Source organism: Athene noctua, chromosome 26 (genome assembly GCF_965140245.1).
Source record: "Athene noctua chromosome 26, bAthNoc1.hap1.1, whole genome shotgun sequence".
Taxonomy (NCBI): domain Eukaryota; kingdom Metazoa; phylum Chordata; class Aves; order Strigiformes; family Strigidae; genus Athene; species Athene noctua.
In genome coordinates, this window is record NC_134062.1 from 6,624,258 (window position 1) to 6,651,714 (window position 27,457).

The 27,457-nt window shown below is 42.3% G+C and overlaps 1 protein-coding gene across 3 annotated transcripts in view; it reads left to right on the forward strand.

The window, feature by feature from the left end:
* The window catches only part of ARHGAP32 (Rho GTPase activating protein 32), a 260,901-nt gene that overhangs the window by 59,623 nt on the left and 173,821 nt on the right, over positions 1–27,457 (forward strand). The window contains exon 1 of one of the 3 annotated variants that reach the window (XM_074927288.1): positions 8,183–8,246. The exons of the other annotated variants lie outside the window; for them this stretch is intronic. The gene's annotated coding sequence lies outside the window, so the exon portion shown is untranslated. Of the gene's footprint in view, positions 1–8,182; positions 8,247–27,457 lie in introns of those variants that run through there. 3 annotated transcript variants of the gene reach the window in all.

The window sequence follows — 27,457 nt, forward strand, 5'->3', positions numbered from 1 at the left end:
CTGTGTCTTGTTAACGCTGGCTGCTGCACAGGTGCAAAAGTGAGTTTGCAAGATTGTTAGTGATAAATGGTTACTGGGGGTGGATCGAGTCCCTTGTGAGCAGCAAGCCTGGTGGGAGAGCAGGTCCTGTACCTTTTCAGATATTCTCAGTGAGGTTCTGGCATCAAGGAAAAAAGCTGGATACTGGATTTAACTTGGGCTGGATTTTGTTAGCATTTCATTTGTCCATAAAAGCTGTTGGCATAAAATGTTGATGTAGGGACAGTAGAAGGATGTTGCTAAAAACAAAAACCAAACAGCACTCCTCAACTTTCTACAACCCCTCTCCATAAGATTAACAATTACAAGACTCACATGAAAAGAAGGATTTTTTTTGTTGTTGTATCAGGGTAAAGTAGTTTCTTACGAAGCAACATTTGGGAAAGGAGAAAGAGAAGGTTTTATAATAATGAAGGAATGAAATAATGGAAGGGAGAATATGGATCAGGGCTTGTGGAAGGACTGAAATAACAGCAGGAAAGCGAAAGATGTGAGTGAGAAGGCAGGGGCTAATAAGGTGGAGAGCAGGAAGTGTGAAAGGGTGAGAACTTGAAATCGAATGCAGTTGAGGGAAAAAACTGGTAAAGCAGTGACAAGAGATGAATAGCATGGTAAAGTGAAAGTTTGGTGAGCTCTATGGTTTGGCTTATTTGATGTGGCTGAAGACAGACTTCTAACTGCAGTGGAGGAAGAATGATTCTGAAAATGTCTTTTTACAATGAGAGCAAGAGAGAGGTTATGAAGAATCGTTACAGGCACCTTCATGCTGCAATAGTGCCCATGCAGGATCCAGCTTCAGTCAGTGAAGCTTCATGCAGGCTGCACTAAAGCTCACCACCTGAGATGTGGTGGCCTGACTTCATTATCAGCCCTTAACTGCTAATCTCTAAAGAAGTAGCATGTGTTGTTTTCTGGGTAAATGTGAAGAACCTGGCATGACACTTAATTCAAGCTCTGAGAGATTACATAAGACATTTTTGGTAATTTTTGAATAATCGTTCATCTTCTGTCTCTTCTGGTTCTCTGCTTTTCACAATGAGGAAATCAGCACTATCTTCTACTAGTGAGATGCTCGGATAAAGTACTTGAATGTTAAGTGTGGAAAACAAAGGTGTAACTGCCCCCACATGATTAGAAAGAGTAGAACTTACAGATGAGGATACCTAAACCACAGTATCTGCAAACTCTAACATCTGAACAAGCAAAATTGTAGAGAGGGTCAGTCAGAGTGAAAGGAGAATTATGACTCTGATAAGAACAGGCAAAGAAGACAAAAATTCTCCTCTCTTTCTCTCCTTGCAACTGTCTTGGGGGATATTTTAATTGAAAGCTTTCATCCAAGAGGGTACTCAGGTGAGATAGCAGCAGAATTATTACCAGAATTATTACAGTGTATTCCTGTGAGTCAAATCATGGCTGGCTAATACAAGAACAGAGCAGCATATTGCTAGCTTTATGCCTGGGGAATAAAAGAAAACCAGAGTCCTTTGTACGATTATGTATTTAGATACTGGGTGCATGACAGCTACATGATAGGTCCTTAGTGGAATTCCCACCTCTCCGAGATGGGAAGCTTGCTGGTGTGCAAGCATGGAGTTAGATCAGTTCTGCTGCAGAGGAGACTGTGTGATCCTGTTAGATATCTCTGTACAGCTTTTAGGTGAACTGGGCTGATGGCCTGGACTACCAACAGTGCTAACAGCTGACGTGTGCTTTTCAGCTCATACGACAAAAGAGAGGATCAACTTGTGTGTGAAGAGCAGCTGGTTGAAAAGGGACTTGAGGAAATGTGGAATGATGCTCAGAAATGAGAGGGATGGACAGATGGGAGAAGCATTTTAAATTTTTCAACTACTGTGCAATCTCTTCTGGTTATATATATACGCAGATGCTCAAATCACTTCCAGGATGTTCTTTGTTTCCTTGTTACTGCTGACCTCTTGCACTGGAGAAAAAGTTGCTCCCTTAGGTGCTGCCCTTTGGGGGCCAAGAAGCTGTTATCTGTGAGGACTTTGACCTGGCTGCAGTGAAATGTGCCTGTGCCGATTCCCATTTGATCTGTTCCCCTATTATTCAAACTTAGATTCCAGGCTTGGCCACCTTCCACCACAGAACGTCTCAAACTGGCTCTCCTGCACTGTAGGCAGTCCAGTTGTGTCATCAAACTTTAATGAAAAGATAGTGTTGCTTTCTTCCCCACAAGTTTTAAAGGTGGCAAAGCTCTTTACAGTAGTCCAGTCCCTGAGCCCGCCTCTGCTTCTCCCTGCCACTGAACCCGCTTCTCTTTTCTCCAACTCCAGAGAAACCCAGGACTTGTGTGTGGTAATTACTAGGCTTGTTTTTGTTTCTCCTGTCTCTGCTCCCGATCCCTCGTGACTTTTTTTCTTGTCCTAGTAGTTTATCTTGCATTTTCTCTAGGCTCAGGAGAAACAGGTTTTCAAGTCCTGATCCAAAATTGAAGCGGAACCAAGTCCAAGGCGTGAACTACACCTGAGCAGCTGTGAGGCTGATGATCTATTTCTACGTTGCTGATGTCTGAGGATGTAAATATTTAACAAAGCTTGCTGCTTCTTTTGTAACTCGGAGTTCTCCTTTTCCATGTCCAAGACACGTTTGAGGGGAATACATTTCAAAGTACATGCTCCCCCCTCCCCAGCCGTGTTCCTCATTCCCCAGAGGGCAGGTGGCTGAGGCATTGAGGCTGCTGGATCTGAGCAGGTGGATTGCACAGACACACCTTGGACACAGCGTTGCAAAGCATCTGTACAAGCATAAACTTGTACTGAGCGGCAGCTTGCTCAGACTGTTTGAGGGAGGCAGAAAAGCACTGTGGGAATACTGAAATTAGTCACCTGGTTAGCGTCTGCTTCACAAGGCCGGTTCCTCTTTACTTTGGAAGAAGGTTTCACTAAGAGTAAGTTGCAGGGAGTACCTGATTGTTCTACTCATGGCAGGGATTCCACTAATGAACCATAATCTTCACTACTTAAAAACACATGCCACGTGTCCCATGCAGGATTTGGAGCGAGGTAGCTGCTCCTTAGCTTCCTCTTCACGTGGTGTTTCTTGCCAAGCTGAAGTATAAACATCCTAGTTTCACACTTAGTGCAAAATTCAGGTAAGAAAGGATTTTAAAGTTTCAGTGTAGTTTGGCTGTGGATGTGTCAGTCTTTATTGCATTAGTGTTGTGCAGAAGGGTCATAAAACATGTTGTGCGGATGCTGCTTGTCTTTGCAGAGGTACAGCACCTGCGCTCTGACTGATGGCTTAAACGGGTCTCGGGTTTAAGAGGGGAAGGTAGGACACTACTCTGCATGCTTGCTTGGCACCTCTAGCAAGAGCCGTGCTGGTGAATGTTCCTTTAACAGTAACAAAAATTGTATTTGACACCTTTTTTAAAAAACAAAACAAACTTGGTTGGGAGTTGAGGATGTTTCGTGTTAGGTACCCAGGGTGAGAGAGAGGAGGTTGTTCTCTACATATCAATCACCCTCTTGCAGTCCTGATCTGCAGGGCTGGGTTTTTCATTGAGAGCCTAAATTGTTTCTCCTCTTCTCCTTCCCCTGCTACCACATACGCGTACATTCTGCAGTTTCTTTATAGAGAAATTGGTAATATATCTGTAGTAGATTAGTTGGTCGTCAAATGAACAAGGTCAACACCAGTGAATTCAGCGTGGCATTAACTGGCATGGAGATGTAATAATATATAGCTGTGTAAATGGCCTTTGAAGATGATTAATTGTGGAGGTGTTCAGTAGTGGCAATAACCTTGTGTTGTGGGTAGAGCCTTGAGCATAGTTCTTGTACAGGAGAATGTGCAGGAATGCAAACTCCCTGTTGGACAGGGATTGGAAGGTGTCTGCTGCAGCCTGCTCAGCGCTTAGGTTGTCTTCATGGGGAGCCAGCCCTTCAGAAATTCATTTAAATTTAACCATAAAAAAGGAGTGTCTGATGTGGTGAGGGGTTGAAAGGCTTTTACGTATGTTTTGTCAGCCAGAAATTGCAGCCTAGTTCTCTTTCTTGTGTTATGATTCACCGAGTCCTTCCGGTATGAAACCCCCCATTTTTCATATAATGTGAGATTGAGCAGGCCATGAATGAGAAGGCAAACGTCCTGTCATACGCTTCAGTAGAGAGCAGTTTGTGACCTATGTCATCAATTAGCAGTAAAATAGTTCTTATCTTGGGCTAGCAGCAAGATTTGCTTTTAAATATTTTAGTTTCTTGGTTCCTGCTGTCCAGTTGTTCTTCATGTTTCCTGGACTTGCTTCAGCATGTATTGAGCAATGCCTTAGCTAAAATTGTGGTTGCAATATACAGTATGAGAATGGTGTTGCTTCAAGTCATTTATTCAAAAATATGTATATCTCAACATTGAAATATTTTCCCATTAAATTCATTTGTTTTGGACACAAAAGCAGCCCTACATTAGTGTCATGCATACATTATTAATTACAATCCATTTTTAATGTAATGAGAAATTATATTAAGAGCAAGGGAGGAAGGCTTTCTTGCAGCATCCTTATTCTTTCTCTGCCTAGATAACCTCAAGCAATCAAAGAAGTTAAATTTAAAATCCACACTTGCTTGCCATTTTTATCTTTTTTTAAATGGAACGGTGCTTAAACTCAGAGAAACTATCGAAGGAGGGAGGAATGAATGTAGTGACAGAGGTGACAAATGGTATTCAAGTTGGATAATCTTTAAGTGGTTGACAGAAGTTTCTGTTAGGAGAGAATTGTCTGAAACAGGAGTTCTTGTTGCAGTTTCGCGAAGTTTTATTTAGGTAGTAGAAAGCTGAATCATTATGTAAATCTAATTATCATTCTCATGAGCTATATCAACCTGGAAGTTAGTAAGTTGGTCATGACTGCAACTGTGTCATAAAGAAGCTTTCGAGATTGGAGATTTGTTCTTAAATTTGATTCTGCACTACCCTCCGTTACCCTAAGGATTAAGAGAGAAAATGTTTCCAAGCTTATTGCTAATTTAGCAGCAAATTGGAGTTTGCAGTTAGTGATACAATTCTGCTCTGTTCTCTTAATTTAAAAAAAAAAAAAAAAGCCTATACCACAATTTGGGTCAAAATTTTAATTTGTTTTGCTATTATTATGATAATTTAAGCCCTAAATAAGAATAAATTGTGGCTGACTGGAGACCAGATCTTGTCTGTGTTAGAAAAATGATCCATTACTGTCAAAACTTGTCTCCAGCAGAAATAATCAAGCTCGTGTACAGTAAAGCTGGGTTAGTTTGCATAAGACTGTACCATAGTTTTGAGCCCGGTCTTCTAAGAGATGGCTTAATGACCTTTTTAAAATGTGACACTCGTGTGTGCACAGCAGTATTTCTTAATAATGGGTGAGTTCTTGTCAGCTGTGAAACAAAATACTTATTATTGTTTAACTACAGAATCCAGAGCCCTGGTCTTGAACAAAAAGCTGTACCGTGCTGAAAAACATACAAATAAAAGGCAGAGAAGAGTCTCTGGCCTTGGTGGATTTACAGCCCAAGTGCAAGACAACAGGTAGTACTGGATGAAGACAAAGGAGCTGGAAGGAGGAGCTGGAGATGGATCTCGTAGCAGGGCTGGCAGTGGTAATGTCATAGAAGCATGGGAAGCAGCAGCAGGGTCTCAGCTTCTCCTGTGCCCCAGATGCCTGGATGCTGTTGGTAGGGGATATGTGAAACTCCTCTGCACTAGTAAATCCATCTTCTCTGTAATAGTAATTGGTTCCAGTTAGTTGGCAAGAGCCTCTCTTGGAGCTGAACCATAAATACGTTTGCTTAAATTTTCCCCACAGCTACTTCCACTCTGCTGTTAAGTATGATAGTAGACCTTAAGCTACAACAGATGCAGCGTGGACAGTATCTGTTGAGGTTTTTATGCTTTATCACTTTATAAAATGACAGCTTTGTTTTTCCTTTGTTTGTTACTGTTTTGTTCAGCTTGGCTTGAACACTGATCACTTCTACTAGCAGCCACAGAGCTGAGTTTTCATTTTGCTCTTTTAAGTAGTAGTTATCCTCTTTCTGTGGTTACCTTGGGGTGCAGCACAGTATTTATTGTAGTACAGCTGGGTGGTGAATTTCCACACATTTTCTCACCTTGTGCTCTCCTTAATGTTGGTGCTTTGGGATCCTGGACCACCACAGATTTCTGTCTCCATCGCCTCGTGCAAACACCTTTGCTGTTGCAGTGTGCTTCTGTTTTCTCCTGTCGGGAAGTCTGACTCTAGTCGAATTAACTTACGCACTCAACTCAGGTCAAAACCACAAGTTGAGGGACATAGTTAGTCCCTGAAATTAATCCATCCAGTATGTTTTAGGCTGTGCCACAGGGAACTGCAGGTGGGGGTGGTGGAGCGGGAAGGAAAAGGGTTGTAATAGTTCCTGAAGCCCAGCAGCTACTGATGCAACCTCAGAATAGTTTTTTTTCTAAACGGGCATGTTGTTTCCTATTCAGTTCTTCTATCTTTAGCTTGTCCCATTCCTGCATGTCTGTTTTGGTGAAACAAAGAAAAATTAGCGTGGGGAGAAAGGGATTTAGAAACAATCGTTAGGCTTTCTAGGCACAGAACGGGTATAACCTGTTTGACTTTGCTCCGGCTTTGCCAGGCTTGCACCTTCCCCTGCTCCTGTAACTGCTGAGCTAATGGTTGGCATGACTGTGTCCTCATGCGTTAGGCCTGATTAACAAGGTTATTGTCACCCGGTTATGTAGCATTTAGCAAACAACGTTGATCCAACCATTTAAAACTAAGAAAAAGAACAGAGTTGTCCTGACTGTTCTGTCAAAACATGGGATCTTGTAGCCTCTTCTGTTGCATTTTAAACAAAAAGAGTTTTTATAAATTTTTTTTTTTTTGTCTTTCTAAACTTGATATCTCATTGAGTCCAAAGAGCATATGGTATTTCACACACTTGAAATCTTCACTTGCAGCTGATAATCAAGAAAATCCTCAGCAGTCCTCCTGACTTGAAAGGGACTATGTGCAAAATCAGGTTGCTTTAGGTTGTATTTTGAGTTTCCATGGGTTGTGTCCAGACAGTATCTAGTATTATTAGTTACAAAGTACAGCTTGCATGTTTGCTGAAGCTCCAGCTCAAACGGTAGCAGTAACAATAATGCAAAAATCTTGGGCCATTTTATAGAGGTGAGAATAGCTCTACATTTTGTACCGGTACAGAAAGATTAAAACGACTTGATCAAGGTCACGCAGCAAGCTAATGGCAAAGCCAGGACTGAAAGCCAGTCATCCATCATCCAAGCTTTCATCTTTATTTGCTAGACCTCACTGCTTCTTATGGATATCTAATCATCTAGCCTGCTGCAGTGGTGGTCTGGTGAAAGATTTCAGGCTTTTAATGGGATTTGAAAGTTGGGTAATACTTATTTCCTATTTATGGTTTAGTGTGTAAACTAGGAAATGTAATACCAGTTTTGCACAGCTACTGGCTGCATAAACACAGAAATAAGTTAAAACCTTGCAAGGCTCCTCTGGGAATCCAGAAAATATTATCCAGTTTTCCAAAAGGAGGAAGCAAATGCATTACTGCGATACATCCAAGGTTACACAGTTGGCAGAAGGGGGAATAGGCTCCTGCCCTTATGACTCTTACTGGTCACTTGTATTGGAGTTGCTCGAGTTTTATTTAGGGGTAAAGCCATCCAGAGCAGGTAAGAAGATGCCCGCATGGATGCGAGGGCACAGGACAAAGAAATCCCTCTCCCTCCCTCCAGCTCGCAAAGGGTTACAGCTGAAATGCCTCTAACAGCCTCAGGAAAACATGAATCAGTGCTGCTGAGGGAGGGCAGGATGGGAACCCACAATTGCCAGCTGGTTTGTGCTTTTCGGTTATACACACCTTTTCGGGGGGAGGGTGTGTGTTAAAATCCGGTGTTTGAGGGGATCGCGGCGGAGCCCACACCGGAGCCAGCCTGTGACAGAAAAGCTGCTCGTGTTCCCGGACCGTGTCATTAAACAGGAGCCGGGGGGGGGGGGGGGAAGACACACAGAACCTCAGCCCTTTCTCCTCCCCCCCGGCAGCCTCCAGCCAGCTGCTCCTGCAGAGCGAGGGTGAGTGTGAGTGTGAGTGCGAGTGTGAGTGTGTGCGCAACATGGAGGGAGGGAGCGGCGGGGCTGCCGCCCGCAGCCGGCTCTGCGCGGCGGGAACGGGGAGCGCTCCGCACGGATCCGAGAGGTCAGTGCCACCAAGAAATCGCCCACAGATAAATGCTTTCTTCCTCCTTTTTATTTATTTATATATATTTTTTTTTCCCACCCTCTTTTCTCATAAACGGAGTATTAAAGCGGTACCGGATCTCCGAGGGATGTAATTGTTTCACAATTGGTCGTAGCCAGCAATGTCTAATCAAAATGTAGAGCATGATTTTAAAAGGCAAGCGTGTCATTTTCACGTCGTAAAGGCAATTTCATTTTAATTTTTAGTGTATTTCGAAGCATATGTATGACTGTGTATCTTTTAAGTGGTTGAGTGTTTGAATGGAGAAAGGTTAATTACCTCCCTCAATCAGATTACACTGTGGAGGTTACGCTAGCATGGAGAAAGCAGGCAAAGTATAATTTTGCATCCTGTTTTTCATGTAACAGTGGTCCTTGAGGCATTTTCCTCTAAAGTGTGTACAATGTGGTTATTAGCACGACTGAAACTTGCATTTTAAAATCAAAAATACAATATATCCTGTCTGTAGCAGAGTAGAGCCCCTACTCTGGCTGTGTGAAAACAGCAAGTCACAAGGGTTCTGTGCTGCGAGTATTTTTTTTTTTGCCTTTCTAATGGATAACTAAGTGCTGTTGATACGGTATGGGTTTAGGAGCAATAGTTCTGGAGGGCCAGGTTATCGTGTAGTTAAAATTCTTGTGGAATGAGACAGTGCTGATTATCTTCATGGCAAATCGTCTCCTTCACCCTAGGCTTGGATTTGTACTGTGCCTGATAGGAAATAAGCCGAGTGCTGTTGCAGTTCAATTGAGATTTTTCGACTTCAGGGCTGAGAGTGCATAAATATTTACTGGTGGAAAAAAGGAGGGAGTTGGGGAACCAGTATAATTTAAAACTTGCTGTCTTGGGCATGCTGTTACCACCTACCTGGTTTACAGATCAAGGCTGTTTCTACCAAACTAAAGTTATTTATGAGCATAGCTGCCGGAAGCTGGAGACAGGGGTTCTTATGGCACTGTATAATACATTATCAACAGTGTCGATAATTTATGCGAGCTCCACCCACTTCAGTTTACACAGCCAGGGACCGAAGGAGAGTAGCTCCTACCAGCACTGCAAAATTTCTTTGAATTTGTCCATGTTTTCTTTCTTTCTTGAAGTATTTATCCTAAGGAAAGCTGTAGCTGAATATCTTCTCATTGTTCGTACTACCTAGGGACTCAGGTACCGTGAGAAAGCTCATTGGGTAATTTTGGTTCCCCTTACTGGGAAACAAAACCATATTTAAAAATTAATTGTGTATAGTGTGCTAATGCTGAAGCCTTTACGCTCCACAACTTGTTTTGTGATGGAAAAAGCACAGAATATGCAATATATTGTCACCCATGTATACAGACGCACACATGCTGTAGAGGATTTTGTAAACTGGAACAGGGTAGGGTTTTTGTTTGGTGTGAATTCCCATGGGAATGTGTGGAGCTCGCTCCAAATGAAAACTCTGACATTTGTGAGTAGCTGGCAATGCCGGTGTGTGGAATGCCAGGTCTGTGGCTAAAGACAGATGAAGTTTAGCAAGGATTTGATACAACCTATGCAGTTGTCTTCCAAATGGCTCTTGCATTTCAGGGAAGTCTGCAGATTAAATATGTTTTAGTTCTGGCAGTGACAGTCCCTTTTTTTTTCCACCACTTGTGCAGATAGTCCAAGGCATGGCAGAACTTTGTATTAGTTTATTATTGACTCTCTGAAGGAGGGACCTCTTAGCATGTTCCCTTAGTGTCTTCCTTTTCAGCATAGGGATAAAAATCTTGTTTCTTAGAAGCAAGACTTGCATTTAATGGGATTATAGAAGTATTTTTAACTTCAAACTTTTAGTCCAGTGCTCTTGACTGATCCTTACAGTGTGTGGGGTTTTCTGATTATTGATGTAAAAGTAAATCTAGACAGAATGAACTGTGCTGATACATATTTTCTTCAGGAGAAAAAAAAAAATCCTGTTCTGTGTGGTACATCTAAGGGTTGTCAAATCCTTGCCCTACCTGTAGCAGTAGCTTTTTGGCTGGAGGGGCAGAGGGACAGAAATCAGCAATTCTCTGAGCTTGTGGAAGAGCAGTTGTTCCCAGGGCCAGCTGGAGCACGGCACGAGCAGCAGAGCGCTGTTACCTTGGATAGATAGCATCTTCTTCCAGGCCCGTCTTTGGTGATTTATGTTATGCATAACCGGTTCTGGGTGACTTGGCATGTCTGCTATAGCTGCCCAGGGACTGCTGAACTGCCTTCGCTCCTGACCTCGCTGGACCCTCCGCCTCCTCTTACACAGCTCTCCCATGCTCCAGCGCCCAGGAGTGGGCTCTTTCCAGCCCCCCAGGATGCCTTCTGTGGAAAAAATCCCTGCCTTTATATCAAGAATACACACACACACACGAAAACAAGGTTTTTTGATTTAATCTTTCTTTGCTTTGAACAATATTTCTTCTCACTGATATTTTCTGAAAACTTTAGGCCCTGGTATCAGGGACCAGAATGTCATGTTTTGATATTTTGCTTGTGACAGTGGTCACTGAGGGAAAGTAAATCCTCTGTTTTTCACCAGTGGTCCTATATCTTAAAAAGGAGTGTTCTTCCCAGCTTCCATTCAGTCATCAGCCTGGAGAAAAGGAAAAAAAAACACAGAATAGGTGGTGGAAGGGAGAAATAAGGTGACTTTGAAATGGTGGATGTGATGGACAGGAAGCAGAACAACTGGGACGGGGTCTGAGCTCTCCAATCAAGAGGATAAAGACCAAAGCACTCAGCTATTTAGCTGTTGAGTCAGAACAGGGTGGATTCAACGTGTATTCATGTAAAAAGAAGAAAAGGCAGATATACACCTTTTGTGTATTCCTTGGAATGAATGTATACTGGAAATAGTAACAGGATGCAGTGGCAGGGGCTGAGAATTAGAGCAGGCAGCTCCTCAGTTTCATTTGGTTTCTTAGAATGGCAACATACTGTTATTACTTAACTGTGGTGTTCTTATTTGTTTTTGTTGAAAGAGCTTTCTCTGTACTGTTTCTGGAGGGGAAAAAATGTTTACAAGCATGTTTAAGTGTATATCTAGAAAGCAAATTAAAATATAAACCTCAGCACTTAGGTGCACTTCACAGTCGTGCCTGCTGCGTTGTTCTGGCCTCGTGGCAGGGACCAGAGCGTGATTTAGAGTGGGGATGATGGGAGGAATTTGAACTTTGTGCCCTTGCTTTGAAGCACCGTTTATATTCTGGCTTTTCTTGCCTCCTGTGTTCATTCCTTCAGAAACTGAGAGTGTGAATTGTGATCCCAGCACCTCTGGAGACACCTCAGAGGTGATGTAATACCCGTTTTTCTGTCCATTGCCTTTCTTACGCAATCCCTAATCTAATCTCGTCTTCTTTGGGTAAAACAGCAGTAAAAGCTCAATACTTAGCAAAAGATCTGTTGCAGTTTTCTTTCAAAGCTGATAGCAGCCAGCGTCTGGTCCGAGGTGGTGGCACAGACCACGCTCCATTACAGGAGGTGGTGGTGGCAACTGGCAGCACAACGTGACCTCTGAGAAGGTCTGTGTGTTGGATCAGCTGCGTTAGATTACTGTCGTGGCCTCCACTTTAATTTATAAAGGGTTGCCCAGCTTTGCATTCCCTTTCAGTAAGTCCCATGGCTGAATAAACTTCTGAAGCATCCACAAGATGACAGTGCATTACTGCTTGTTGGGTTACGTATTTGCAATTACTCTAGGTTCGTTTTGAAGCTCCTTGGAGGTCTGAAATCTTTGGTTAATCAAACTTGGGGAAGGACTTTTAACCTGACACTTCTCATAATGTTAAAGGCTCAAACCCCTGTTACGTTAGCATGCCAAGAGTTCAACGCAGCTCTTTGTTTTTTAATTCAGTCAGTTCAAGCTGGGGGCAATTTTAGCTGGGTGATCCCAAGCATCCTATTGCTATTTCTGAAATAAGATGACGGTTTTATTGGATATTGAGTTGATACACAGGCGGTGCTAATGGTTTGCTCTCTCTTGGCAAATGAATTTAATGCCATGTGTAGTCCTGATGGGATTTAACCACTCTTAGAGGGGGCAGTTCTGTTGTTATGACTCTCCACTTGATTTGAGGCTCTGGGTGCAGCTAACTGCTGTAAACTAAATGTGACACACTAATGAACTCCAGCACTGTGTGTTTTCTTCTTTTCGTTATGTATTATACAGCAATTTTCCTATTCACAGCGCTATTGAATAGTCAAGGATTTCTCAACATTTTTCCCTCAGGGTTTATAAATTAGTGCTCCAAACCTTGTTCAGGATTGGAATGTGGCAGATGAGATTTCAGCCCTTAAGGAGTGTTTTAACCATGCAAACGTGCCTTAATTTCTGGCCACATTTCTTCATTTGTGTGTTGCAGAAGGTTTTACCCTCTTTAAAAGTGAAATGTTCACAAGATATTACACAATTTTTTTTTTCCGGAAGCATAAATACAGAATTTTCAAGCCTTTTAATTCTCTTGTTCTCTGTACGTTTTCTCTTACTGATACTTTAATGGAATAGCTTTACTTTATAAACTTGTAAACATACTTTGTATTTCTTTGCAGGTTGTTCAGTGTCGCTGCGCTGAATTGTTTATGAGTGAAAGTATGCTGGACCAATGCATCTCATTTTTTAAAAAAATTTATATAAAATATGTGACTATGCTGAGTGCATATGCCTACAGTGACTGTGAAATTTTTTTTTATATGAAAATGTTCTGGGAGAAAAACTTTGAGGAATATACCGATACATATCATGAAATCAAGAGTCAAAAGGTAAATAAAAAGAGTACTGAAAGACTTACTACATTTTTTTGGGGGGTGGTTTCTCAGCAAATCTTGCAATTTGAAGTGATGGGACAAAGGACTGTGACAGTATTTCTGTGTTTTCCGTCAGTGATGCAGCAGTAAGGCTGGGACTTTGTATGATCAAACACACAGCAAACCCCTTGCTGCATGTGAAAAAGAGTGAGTTCCGAACTCGGGCATGTGGCCTAACACATTTGTTCATGTGTCTGAAACCTAGGTATTCTCCTTGGAAAATAGTGCCAGGAAGCCGTCCCAGCTTGTGAAAACTACCTTTAAGATGCTTTTGCATAAACAAAACCTGCTTCGAAACTAACTCTTGGTAGTTTTAGTCTAGGGGAATGCCTAGAGTGTATAGGAGCAGATTTGAAGAATATTCTGAGGTTAAATTGATCTCATGTGGTACACTGGAAGAAGAGCAGGCTAGATGGAGTACTTTTCCTAGCCAGGAACAAGGCATGGGTTGCAAAAAATAAGAGGAGGAAACTACAATGATGTCTTAATTTCGCACAGTTTCATCTCATCCACGGTGTTGACAGCTTCCCTTTAAAAGGGGACTTTCCCAGCTTCTTGTACTACCAAGGGAGCTGCTTATGGGCACACATGAAAATACTTAGATTTTCATAGACTGAAAATCTCCGTTCCCTATTAATGATTGGGGGAAACAAGGCCAATGTAAGATATCAGTTTCAGAAGGCGGTTGTTCTTAAATCCTAGTATTTGTGGTTGCAGAGAGCCATTAAATTCATGCCCAGAAGGTTAACCAAAGCTGTGTTGACTTTTTTTTGGTCTACAAACTAATTTGTTTAATACTGCCACGGTTGCTCATAGCTTTTTGCAGGAGCAATATAATGAGATTAACGAGCCTCTGATCGCTTCCATATCTGATACTTAAATCCCCATGGGAATCTGTGAAAGTGTCAGAGCTCTGTTGCTCTTGTATGGGGGTTGCATTGGCAGAGCCAAGAGTTGTTCTTTATGTAAGATGTTGTAGATTTGGTTGCTGGGATGATGGAGTAGCTAAGCTTCAATCTGTAGCTTTGGAGCCAGCGTGATTTTAAGAAGCAGAGAAGAGATGCTGAGGCTGCCAGCCAGGGGGTTCATTATTGGAAAGAAAAGACAAACACCCTCCTCCTTCCCCCCGTGATACTCTGAAGAGGGAAGCAAGTTTCATAGAGAGATAATTATGCTACTGGAAAAACTGCTGTGACAGCTCACAGCACCACAAGTGGAGTTCTTGTGGGGAAAAAGCCGCATTAGACATACCAATTTCTTCCCTTTTTCTCCCAGTTAGGTATGGTGTATGTGCATAGCGTTGTCCTGAAGCACTTGGTACTTACCTCCTTGCCTAGGCTTTCTTCACCTCCTTCAGACTAATAGGCAGTAAGTTTGCTTTCAAGTGCTGTAGCCCACAGTCTGATTTGTGAATACAGATTGCCACCTGAATTACATTTTCCCCTGCTTATAAAGGTATCCACGATTGATTATGAGTGCAAAATTAGAAGCTTTTTCTTAAAAAACAAAACCTGAATGAGGGAGAACTGTGCATAGTTGTTTGGGTTTTTTTTTTAAAAAAAAAAGCCCAAACCCACAGCTCAGTATTAATTTTGAAGCAGTGTTGAGTTCCTGTGCCTTTTTTACTCAGTGCCTTTAGTACTGTCGAGATGTTAATGCTTGCAGTACCTGTTTTGTGGAACTCTCCACCAGTCTCCGTGTTAGATCTCTCTGTGCACATCCGTAGCTCACAGCCCTTTCTGTTTAAGGTGCAGGTCTGTTTTTTAATTAGTTTCCCCTAATTTCCCAGTGATATGTCTTCAGTTGACAAAAATGGCTTCTCTCCAGTTCTTGAGCAGTAGGTAGCTTGGTGGAGATGTTGCTTTTTGGTTTGTGTGTAGGACTAATTACTTATAGGAATATTCTTCTTTTCTCCATGCTTCATTGTATGTTAACAAACATTAGAGACACCCGAATCACACAAAACCCTTTTCTTCAGCAAACATCTCTGGTTTTGAATACATTCTCCCTTTCAAGGTCTTGACCACACATGGAACTTCTCAGGAACAGCTGCTCACAAATAATTCCAGATGCGGACAGACCCCGAATACAATGCTATGTTCTGTAATGTGCCTGTTTATGCTGACCTCTTCCAATCCCTTTTATTGCTTTTTAAGATCAGGATGACTTCTTTGCTCATTTAAAATCTAAATTCTAGATACATTTACATCTCAAAATTCTCTATTTTTTCCATTTGGGACACTGTCCCCCTAAGAAGGGATTTGCGGGCTCTGCAGAGCCGTTGGCTGTGAAAGCGGTGAGTACTAGTCTTTGCTTTGGTGCTTGAAACTTTAGCCCTCTAAGAACTAGTTACTCAGTTATGTGCTCAGGTCAGAAATGCTAGTATGATATGGCAAGGCAAATCTGAACTTTCTGGCCACAAGGCTTTGTGAAGATAAAGGTTTCCCTTCAAGGAATATTGAATTCAGTTTCTTACGATTTTTTCATGTTTCTCTTTTCTTTTTCTTTTTTTGGTGAGGAAATATCAAAGCAAAGATAATTATAAATCCTCTAAATTATTTTCAGATGAGTCAATGTGCAGTCAGTTGAACAGTGGAATGTATACCGGACCACATTTACACAGAAAACAGCCAGGAAAGCCACCAGAAAGAGCAGGGCTGGAATTGCTTGAACCTTCTTGGCTGCTTACTGTGCATGGAAGAGCGTGTGTAGCTGTGCCAGCTGGAATGCAGCTGCTCCTTAAATCTGGCACCTAATGTTGAGTCCTGTCAAAGTACATAATGTTGAAGAATCCTACTTAGTTTGTTTGCAGACAGAAAAGTATCAGTGAAGACTTGACTTGCAAAGGGGTGGAGGGAAGCGCTGTTAAGGTCTCTGTGTGCAAGTCTTTCAGACTTGCTACTTTGAAAATGAAATTTGTGTGAATTCGAAAAGCCATGAGTAACTTTAGGGCCAGAAAACAACAACAAAAAAGTATTCATGTAGAAGTCTAGCGGTTCCACAGATTATCAGTGGCTCTACTCCCATTCAAGCCTGGGCTCCATCAGCAGCCTGCAGCTCTCCAAAATGACTCATACCCTCTGGTGTACGACCCTTTAAGAGAATTTGATACCACTTAGTGATTTTGCCAAGCACTTTTTCTCAGCATTCTGTGGGGATAGGTTTAGTGACACATGTGACATTACTGCAAGGTGCTATATAAATGCAAATTTAAATGCCGTTGAGAACAACAGTGTAAGCACACCATGCTAGTTCAGGTAAAAACCTCCTTTTAGGCCTTTTCAATACCTTCTGCTCCTTTGATCAGTAGCAAAGAGGTTAAAATAGTTGTTATATTTGGGTGCTAACATAAGTATACTTGATATATTTGGGTGCTTTAACAGCTGTGATGTTAAATTTCTGAAAAACATTACTAAAAGGACAAAAGTTAAAGCTGATTTTGTAAACTTTTTCTGGCTTTTGGTTGACTCTTGATACCTTGTAAATTATCATGGCAGAAATTAGCAGAAAATTTCATTTTGTTTTCGGCTATGTGTTCCTTTTGTGTTCAGTCCTGGGATCTATGTACAGTGGTGTTAAGACCTTTATTCTACTGGTAATAGCCCAAGCAGGCATCCATCCCAGATTAAGTGAGAAGGGGAAAAGTATCTGTAATATCATGAGGTAGGTAATGACATATTTTCTATTTTTTTCTTTCACAACTGCTTTACTGGCAGATCTGACTCGCTTTTACGGGCAACTGTTAGTTGAAGGAATGAGATCAAGTTGTGTGAAAGAGAAGGCCCGTCTTAAAACTTGTGCAAGTGGGTTAAGAACGTGTATTTACCTTTTGGGAGATTCTGGTGTTGCTGAAATAGTGTATACACAGTAGTAGATAGAATGAAAAATGTATTACTTGCATATGTTACAGGTTTTTCTGTTTTCTTTCAAGAGAATGGAAAATAAGTTAATTGGTGGAAATAGTATGGAATTGTGTGTTGCGTTGTTTGATGTCCTAATGGAGTAGACCGACATTTTGTAAGTGTGCAGCTGAGTTTGAAATTTGTTTGGTTAGAACATCTCGCTGTTGTCAGGTGTGGAGGGGTTTGAATTTTTTTCTGCCTGTTGATGTTAATTTTTTTGCCTATGCTTTAGGCTGGCCAGGGCACACGAGTCTCGTATGCGACGTGCTTCCCTTTTGTGAGTGAGAGAAGTGAAGAGTAATGTATGGTCCAGTGCTGACTCATAGTCCTGTGCTTGAGCAGAGTGAGTGTAACACTTAATTTAGAGAGATTGGAATAAAATTACCAGGGCTCCCAAAAGGATTTCTCCATCTTTTTAATTCTAGCCTCTCTTTCAGCTTCTTCCAGCCGTTCATCTCTTCTATTATATGATAATATCTTATCCTAGTGCTGGCCTGTGCTACTTTATGCTGAAGATGGTGGGTTTTGCCATTCTTTGTTTTCTTTCCTCCCTAAATTAGGCTGTGTATATGCAGTCGCTCCAGAGACCAAAAGACTTGTTTTAAAGAAATGCCGATCTACTAGAGTGGCTTTTCATCTATGGTATGACTGACCCCTCAAGCATTTTTAAAAAAGCAGTCAATTTGCTGAAAAATCACAAGGTTTACTTTAAAAATTATGCCTTTTAAGGTGCACTTTATTTTTTTTTTTTTTAATTTGCCCTCCAGTTTGAGTTTTTAAGTGCAAGATGGGTCATGTTGTTCACCCTTCCTCTGCAAGATGATTTAATAATTATAGTGAAAGCTGAGAATATTTCTTCACTGTTTGACTCCACGGCTGGAGCTTTGAATATATGAAATGCTGAGAGACTTGCGGTGAAATGACAAGAAATTCTAACATTTGAGTCTTGCACATTGTATTCTGATGTGCTTATAATTCAAGGTCATGGCCATTCCTGGTGACGTTTATGCAGGTCATATAAGTCCCAGTGGTTGGTCTGGCAATAAAAATATTTCCCCATTTCTCCACAGCTCCTTGAAAAATAGCAGGCAACATATTTTTTCTGCATGGGCATGTATAAATACGCACACACTTTTTGTTCCCTCTGAAGGGGGTTTTAAGTACAGCTTCACATAGAATTGTGTTGTATGTGGCAGCATCTCCTGCTCTGTGTGGGGCTTTATCAATACATGCAGATAAGCTGCTGACTTCATCTTCCCTTCTCGCTGGGTAAAGGTGGAGTTTTGGCTACTGGAAGACGTGCTGAGGAAGTACTCTCTGCCTTGTAAAGTTGTTCCTCGTCTGCTACAGGGAAATGATAGCAACAACATGTGTACATGTTTAAATTATTTTTGTATATCACGTTGAAACACCTCTTTGACTTCAGAGTACGTAATGCATCTCATGAACTCCAGCTCCACAGCAACAAGGGGAGGACAAGGTGCTGATCTCACTGATGCAGCAGACTTTGCAAATGAGATTCTGTATCTGATTACAGCTAACAATATATCGACATAGGATATGGCGTTGGTAACAAATACCCATTGAGATGTAAAAAAGTTGTTGAACACCAGCTGATGCCCACACAGGCTTTTTAATTAGTACCTGGCCTCCTTTTGAATCACGATGTGCCTCTGTATGGGGAAAATTTTTGACAAATCCCCAGCGGCTCATAGAAGAACAGGAGGGAACTTTTTTTGGCCTATTCTCTTGTGCATACACAATGTTTTCTTGGTGCCCGCTAAGGAAAAAAATATGATCAGGGAGTCTGGATGCACAGAAATTGAAAGACTCATAGGAAAGACCTTCAGACTGCTACTTACTGGAAAAAAAGGACTTGTGCAATTATAGACAAAATGTGCAATGTGGTATTGCGTGGAGTTTTGAGGACAGTACATCTCTGGCAACTTACTCTGGTGTTACCTGCTTGAAAAAAAATGGTTGTTGTTTGACTGTTTGGCCTAAAAGAGACATCAAGCATGTCATACTCAGGGATGCGATTGTCTGCGCCTGCCCGTTTGAAAACACTAGGACCTCTACGAGACAATAGGATGCAGTAAAACTGCAAAGACAAGCATGCAGTAAAGCTGCAGGATACATAGTGTTCCAGCACACGTTTTTCTAAAATGAGTCAAAAAGTTAAAGAAAACAGGCTGATTACTAAATAGTACTGACTCAGAGCTGCATTGTAGTCAGGGGGCCCCAGGTTAATGCACCAGATGTGACTTTCTGGAGAATAGATTTATTTAGACCCCGTCATCTTAACGAAAGGCGAGAGATTGCAGTAACGCGGTGCTGCTCCCGTGGCTCGCTGCACCAGCGGGAAGAGAGTGCCAGGCGTAGGAGAAGGAAAAAAGGTACTGGCAGGGTCACGGCGTTGAAAACTCCAGGGCAGTGGGTGAATGTGACCGCCGGGCACCGCACCAGTGATCAGCACAACGCGAGTTAGTGTCACTGTCCCTCCTTCGCCGAGTGCCGATGGGCTCTTCGCTGATGTTCCACTCCCTTTGGCTGCCAAGTCATGCGTGGGGAGCTCCAGCCCCAGCGCTGAGGTTCCTGGCAGTAGAGTCCTTTGTCAGCTGCATTTGTGTGGGGTTTTAAAGGTGTTTTATTATCACTCATCGGGTTGTGGAAATGCTGATCAGTAGGGAGTACAGTCATGTGTGCAGCACAGGTAGCAAACGAGAAATACTGGTTTTGGAAATAACTTTCATCAGCTTCAGTGCTGATTAAAGAGGGGAAATATTGAACTAGAAGCTGTAGGTACTTCTTATTACTTGGTAAATGCTCGCTCTTGGTAATGACTTTACCTTGCCATGTGTATTTCATAAAAATTGTGATAGAACAGTCTTTGGAAAAATATGTATTAGGACTTCAAAGGAAGCTAGTAGCCAGTAAGTTGAATATATGGTGCATTAGAATAAGTGCAGATGTAACCTCTGACTAGGTGAGGTATACTTGTTTCTGCTGATTTCATAAATACGTTACTCATACGCCTACTGCTTTGTCTCAAACATCCTTTCCTAAATCTGGCCCAAACATTCCTCTTTCCCAGCTCTCCTAAAACACTGTTTAAATTAATGAAATCAGACAAACGATACTCATTAATGTTTGACGTTTTCTGATGGTATGTACAAGCAGGACAGGAAGGAAAAAAGTGCACCTCAAGGAATACCTTTTGCTACTGTCATCAACCTCAGAACTTAATAAAAATGATGCTTTTTACTACCTACGAAGGCATCTTGAGAGTGATAAAGGGAAATTGAGCCTGACCAGCTCTCTGAGAGCATGTGGCATCATGCTGGTGGAAAATAAGACAAAATCTGAGGAAGGGTTTGGTTCTGTGTTCTCCGTCACCATTTCTGACCGCGTTGCTCTGTGTGTAAATGATTGGTGCTCGCTGTTTACGGCAACCGAAAAGTGGGAAGTGTTGTCATGGTGTGAGTGTGGCCTAGCAGGAAGTTTCATGTGCAAACACATTTTGTGTGGTAGGAAATCTTCTATTCTAGCAGTTCATTAGATGCGTTTGCACGTGCTGGGAAAACAAAATGATGTAATTTTTAGAGAACATATTTAATTACTGCTGCGTTTACAATAAAACAAGAGTATGCTGAAAGCTTTAATTATATAATGGGAATAAAAGATGATCTCAATCTCCATCCAAGAAGAGAAGGGGTTGGTTTTGACTAACTATGTGTTCTCCTATAGTTTTTCCATAACATAATGGGAGGCATCGGGTTTGGATGGTGTTGCCTGTTCATTTACTACATGAAAAATAAAGCACAGCAGACTAGAAGAGGTTACTATTATAGTTTGGATACCATGTAGATTTTGCTTCAAAGGCTTTTATAGTGAAGTATGAGGATCTCAGACTCATGGAAATGAGCGCCAAGAGTTTTCTTGCAAAACATGTTGTGAAGTCTTACATTAAATGTAAAAATCTTTGGCTGATTACCTGATGAATTTGATGTATTTCAGAGATAAGAACAGAGCAGCTGATTCTTTTTATGTTCTGTTTGACATAAAGAACAACTTGGGTATCTATCACAAATGTTTTTCCAAGCAAGGAAATAATATTTTTCAGAAAATAATTCCCAAAGTTTTCAAAAAGCATTTCAATGAGCTTATTTGTCTCTGGGAAGGAAAAACCTACAGAGGAGGGAAGGAGCTCTGGATTGAGCTGACCTGGAATGGCAGCTCCCTCTGTGAACTGCCTGTGAGCTTCAGGCTGGGGATGAAATCAGAGAGGGGAGGGAGATGCAGATATCCAAGTTGTAACTCTTTGGGATGCTACCAGCCTCATCTGTGTGAGGGTAGAGAGAGGAGCCTGGCTCAGAAAAATGAACCTTCTCATGAAACGAGAGATTCAGCTCCTCGGTCAGACAGAAAGATTTCTAAAGCACAATAAGTGGCGATAGGAGATGCATGCCCACTCAAAAATGGCTCTGAAGCCTAATTCCAGGTTACTTGTGGTTCAGGTCAGGCCATTGGTTGCCAAAGCTGCTGTGAAAAGGTCACACAGAGCTGGAGGTGGCTTGGGCCTGGGGCGAGCGGGGTACTTTGGCCACAGGAGGAGACGGCTGCGCTGCAGAGCGCGGGGGGCTGCGGGGGCCTGGCCACCGAGGAGCCGGGGCTGATGCCGGGGCTGATGCGCAGCCTCCCCTGCAAGGCACGGCCGATGTAGGGTAATTCCTTACGTTGTGTTCCATAGTTTGGGTTTCTGAAGCCTCAGCACTATCTGCAAACAGGCCCTGAAACCATGCTCCTAAGGGGCCTCAGCTTTTCTGTCAAGCTGGTAGTTTAGTGCTATTTTTACTCCATTTTTCTTCTGTTTCAGACTCTTCATCTTTCCTTCTCTCCTACTAGGTGTTTTTCTTCTTTGGTTAGGAGATTTACCGATGGTTACGGTCTCGTTTTTGTTGCAATGGGGTCTTCCCTGGCCTGACGACAAGATGAAATTTCTTTTCTGAGCATTACAATAGTGAGGAGGTGATGTGAGGAGCGAGGAGTGGGTGACCAGCTTTCCAGGACATCTGGTTAGCTGTTTAGCTGCTCTGCAAGCCCAATCCTCAACGGGAGCCTTTTGGAATTGTGGTCTGTAAGGCTGCTCTGTTTCCTGGAATTTGTATTATATCATAGAATTTTATTCCTCTATCTGCTATATTCTTACCTTCTTATTTTTTAGCCTATTCTTTCACAGCCTTCTGTTTTTGCAGAGTTTTTCATTATGCACTAAAAAGTCGTTTTCACAGGTGTCAGTTCTAAAATCATCATGATTACTGAGAAGGGGGGAAAAAAGCTTTAAGAGCACTGTTTACTGCCGTTTTCTTGGGCACTGAAATTAATGTGCACTGGTTTCAACAATATCTCATTTCTCTGGGAAGGCTAATAGCCCGGTCACTTCATTATCCTGCCTTTCTGCACAAGTGCCAGCGTAATAGAAATGCTTTCATTTTCCAGACTACCCTTTGGGTGCTTGAGACAAATGTTTTTAAAAGCTGATCCACACTTTCTTTTCTATTGGTCATACTGAAAAAGCTCTAAGTCTGTTCATCACCTGTCCTTTTAGGTTAGCATGTTGCACCTGCAATTCCTTTTAATGCCTTAAAAATAATCTGATAGTGTGCTTTCACTGGTAGGTATTTTAGCAAATCACTGAGGCTTTATTTGTCTATTTATTTTCCTAAGAGGGCATTTTATTACTGACAGCATGAGTCAGGACAATTAAAGGTTGCAGTGAAGTATTTTAGCTTCTGATGTGATGCAATATGAACTAGAATGAAGTGTTACCTTAGTCATACTGAAAAAAACCCAGTTAATACGTTGTATGCTGTGCTGCCTGTGAGGCAGAAGTCCAGCAGTGATCTCTTCCCAGTAACAACTTCTCCCCACGGTGTGCATCATTGTGGAGGGAGTGCCTGGTGAGGAGAAATGGTGTTCTTTGGTGTTGTGTGTGCAAACAGGGTGTCAGCGTGGAGTTAGTGTGTTGTCCATGGTCACGGTTTATGGACAGAAGGCTATTGTGAAGGGAAGGAGGCAGCCAGGACTCTTGGGTTTTATTCCAGGCTTCACTGACTCAGCCAGTGCTGAGTCTTCTTGTGAATTATTTACACCATTTTTTAAACAAGCCTAACAAAAATAGCAATTTTACAGGAGCATTTTGACTTAATTGTGAAGAGCTATGTGGCTCAAGTATAAAAACTACTTCAGGGCAGAAATACTCTTTTATTCCTGTTGGTCTTTTGAACCGGGATTGATTTAGTGGCTGTGTGTAACTTTCAGCAGGACTGTCCTTGTTTATTAGCTTCCCCTCCCAACCCCTTGAATTATAAGAATTCTGCCCAGGGCGCTGGGGAGCAGTGAGTGTTGACACAGGTGTCAGGACGATGTTGCAGATGTTGTGATTCTCCTCACTATGACTTCCCAGTTTTAACTGTACCTTATTTTGACACAGCAGTCCAGGGGCCATCTTGATCCCTCATTGCCAGCCATCCGACTGTACAAATCTCTGTATTTTCATGTGCTAGCCATAAAGCCCCAGCTTTCCTTGCCTTGCAGGGTTCAATTTTCTCAATAGTGGGAATGGACAGTGTCTTGTGTTAGCCATAAAGGGTGGTATGATGGCAAAGGAAAGCATTTAGAAAATCAGTCTTGTTATCTGTTGAACTGCCCTAGTCAGATTTTCTGCCTCTTTCGCCCCTCCCCTCTGACTTTGTAGCTCCCCGCTTGAGCCAACATAGTTATACAGATATATTCTGTTGCATAGAGAAGGTGTTGGCATCCTCTCATCTTTTATTACCCTGATGCATAAGCAAAATGGTGGCAGAGATACTGTGTAGAATTTATACCAGTGGAACCATGCCAGGAGTGATTTTAAAGGCAGAGGAGAAGGAAGCGATAAGGCATGGTATTTTTCAAGTGATTGAGTTTGCAAGTGAAGAATGATGGAAAGGAATTACGGTTACCTGATATTTTTTTTTTTTTCTACCCCAGCCTTGCAAAGCACGTAAGCATCTGCTTAAATTTCACTGAACTTTACCGGGTAGTTCAAGCCAGGCGGTTCCCTGAATGCCTCCGTGTTTCTCCTGCAGCCGGGTTCCAAACTGAAGGGACAGTAGCACTTCAGGAGGGTAGAGGATTAAATGTTCTTGAAAAGCTCTCTGCATAAAGGTTTGCAAAGGAGAGAATGAGTGCGAGAATGTGTTCAAACTGAGCAGTGAAATCTGCACAGCTTGACTCGCCTCATCCATCTGGTTGGACTACGTTATCTACGTGTAACAGATTACATTTAATCTTACCATTTCGGGGAGAGCTCTTGAGCCTCAGCAGACATGGGAGAGCTGTCCTGTGAAGTTATGCAAGTAAAATAGGAGCTTAAATTTCATACTAGTTTCTCAAGAGAACAACAAAGGAGGTGCAGAAATATGGTGTCATCTTTCTGTCCTGACCATGTTTGTTGGCTTTGACAGGCCAGGAGGCAGGGGGTGACTCTCCTGCGCCTTCCAGAGTTTGGGCTGCATTCCCCAGCCTTGCATTTTCTATCTGCCATGGGCTTATCTGACTCTGGCCTGGCTCTACCTTCCTGTCGTGTTGCTCGCCAAGAAAAGCACATTATCAGCCTGCCTAGGCAGGGGTGGTGGTGAAGCAGGGGTTAACGCCAGCTCAGTTTCCTGGTTCTCTGCTTGCTCAGGTGTGCTGCAAAGGGTAATAAAGAATGGCTGATTAGGAGAAACAACTTCATGCGCAGAGCTTATGGGACTAGGCAGAATTCCAGGCTGGGAACTCATCTTGTTTCTCTTTATTTTACTTATTTTTTTTATGATAGCTGTCATTTCTTAGGGAAAAGACTTTCCTATCTGCTGCTATATTTTTTTCTTTTTTTTTTTTTTCCTGCTGAGTCATTGCACAACTCAACAGTCATTTGTGTGGCTTGCTTCCTGGAGTCTTGAATCGGTTTGTCTTTCTTCTTTCCTCCTACATTTAATATAACTGCACTCATTTCAAGCACTTCGGCACAGCGGAACCCCTTTCAGATGGTCCCATGGTGTATCTCTGTGATCAGGGTGAGTGAGGCATGTACTAATGGCAGAATTTGTCCAGTGCGCAGTAAGCTGTTATTCCTGTCATAATGTTAACATTTAAAAATTATTCATTTTCCCTACACAGAGGCAGCTGGTGAATGCAGATGTCAAAACTGGGGGGACAGAAAGCCTTGTTTGCTTGTGCTTTTTCATACATTCCACTGCTGGCATCTGCTTAGGCAATTAAACACCTTTTCCATTTTTCATCCTGTATAATGCATTAGAAGGGTCGTCTTTTTTTCTTTGAATATCTTTTCAATCTTGACTTGTCTACGAACACATTCACTTTTTTCCTTTCTTAGTTCCTTCTTCCTTCTGCCTTTAAAACTGGGTTGGTGTTTCAGGGACTTTCTTGGCCTGCCTAATATAAAATTGAGGAGGTTATCTAAAACTACAAAATTATGAAGCAGTGCGATTAATACATTTTGTTTTAAAAGGGTGAAAATTCCTCGCTGACATTTTTTAAATTTTAAAATGTCCTTCTTCTCAGTCGCAGTTGTTTCTGTAATGCTTATATTTTATTGCTCGTAGTTTGCTTTTCAAATTAAAGAAAACCACCCATGACCTCTTTTTTTTTCCCCAAAAAGTTGCAGATGCTTTCCCCTCAATCAATTAGAAGAGACAACATGCAACAGAACTATTCTTTTTCCTGAGCTCTGGCATTCCCAAAGGGTTTGGGTGACGTTGCATGCTGAAGCTTTGTAGGACCCTTACAACCTCGGGTCCTCAGCTCCAGCATTTGCAGAGCTCAAATTCTCCTCACTCAGTATGAGGAGACACACGTACACCTCAGGACGGGATATGCAAAAGCCCATATGAGGCTTCTCAGGACGGGAGGTGGCCAGTGTCAAAAGAAGGGCTCTGAGGAGCGTGTTGATCTTGCTCATCCCCTCTTTGTGAAACTGCACCCCAGTGTGGGTGAGCTAAAACGATGCTGTAGCTGAATGAGGCGTTGCCACCCCTGCAACCTCCATTAGGCCAACGGGAGCTCCTGTAGCCCTGTGCTTTGGTGCTGATCCAGTGGAAAGCTAGTCCTTCTTAAAATATATTTATTTTTCCCCCAGGGCAGTGTCTGTAGAGATGGGCAAGCACCTCTGCTGGCATGGGGAAGGTATGTCATCAGATGGCTGGGGAGAGATGGGGAGCTGCCCCTTTGGGAAACTGCAGATGCCTGGCATGGCTGCTTAGGTGGTTATGGAAACCTCATCGCTGGATCAAAGTGCTGTCTTGAAGCTGTGCTGAGTAAGCACTTTCCTAATACTGATCTCTGCAGCCCAGTACCAGTGTTCAGTGGTCGTAGGAAGTCTTTCTGTACGTAGCGTATTGCTTTCTCTTCCTCCCTCTCTTTCAAAAAAGAAGTTCAGAAGGTAATGGGGAAAGGAGAAGAGGAGGTATTGCATAAAACCTTAGGGATCAGAGCCACACATGGGGGAACAGCAGACGTCCACACTCTCCTGAGCCTGTGCAACTGTATTCTCTGAGAGAGTGCCCTAATGAGCTGTTGGTAAGCTGGGCTGGGCTCTTCTACATCAGGCTGAAACATTTTGTGGCTAGGATGGGATGTGAGGAGAGAGTGCATGATCTGCTAGTCTGCACAGGAGGGTGGTGTTCTCCCTGCATTTTTTTTTTTTTCTTCTTCCCCCCTCTAGGTCCTGATAAGGTGTCTGGTATTTACGTGCCTTAGGATAAAAGCTGTGCTACTGTGAACGGTCTTTGTGGTTAGGAAGTATGAAGTTATTTAGGAATTTAGATATTTAGCTAGGAAGTATGAAGTTATTTAGTTAGGAAGTTATGCAGTTAAAGCCTGAAGTTATTTCCTACTCCAGGCTCAGTCTTCCTCTGAAATACTGGACAAGTTACTTGAGCTGGATGGAGGTGCTTTCTTTGCTCACCTAATGTCTGCTTTGATGTAGATCATCCTTGCCTTGATGTTTTATAGTCTCCTGGCATATCCAAGTACAGCATTTAGCATAATTGGGGTCACCAGACAATAGTGCTTATTATCAGAGTCCTTATAATATAGGTTATGTGTGGTATTTCAGTATTGTGCGCCTTTGAGTAGCCTTTACAGTTAGTGTTTTTGTTCTACAACGTGCCATCTCTCAGCCTCTCCTCCAAAAAGAAAAATAAATCTAAATTAGGCTGAAGCCTTGGCTAATTGTTCTTTTCTCTATTCATCTCTGTGGCAGCAGGAAACCTAGCAGCAGGGTTTCCAGTCACAGCAGACATGCATGCCAACTCGAATGCTTCTGTACCAAAAACACATGTGTGGGTGTTGAAGGTAAAAATTATTGGAGAGTAGTGGTTGCAGCTGTATCCTTGAGAACTCAAGGCAAGGGGGATCAATGGT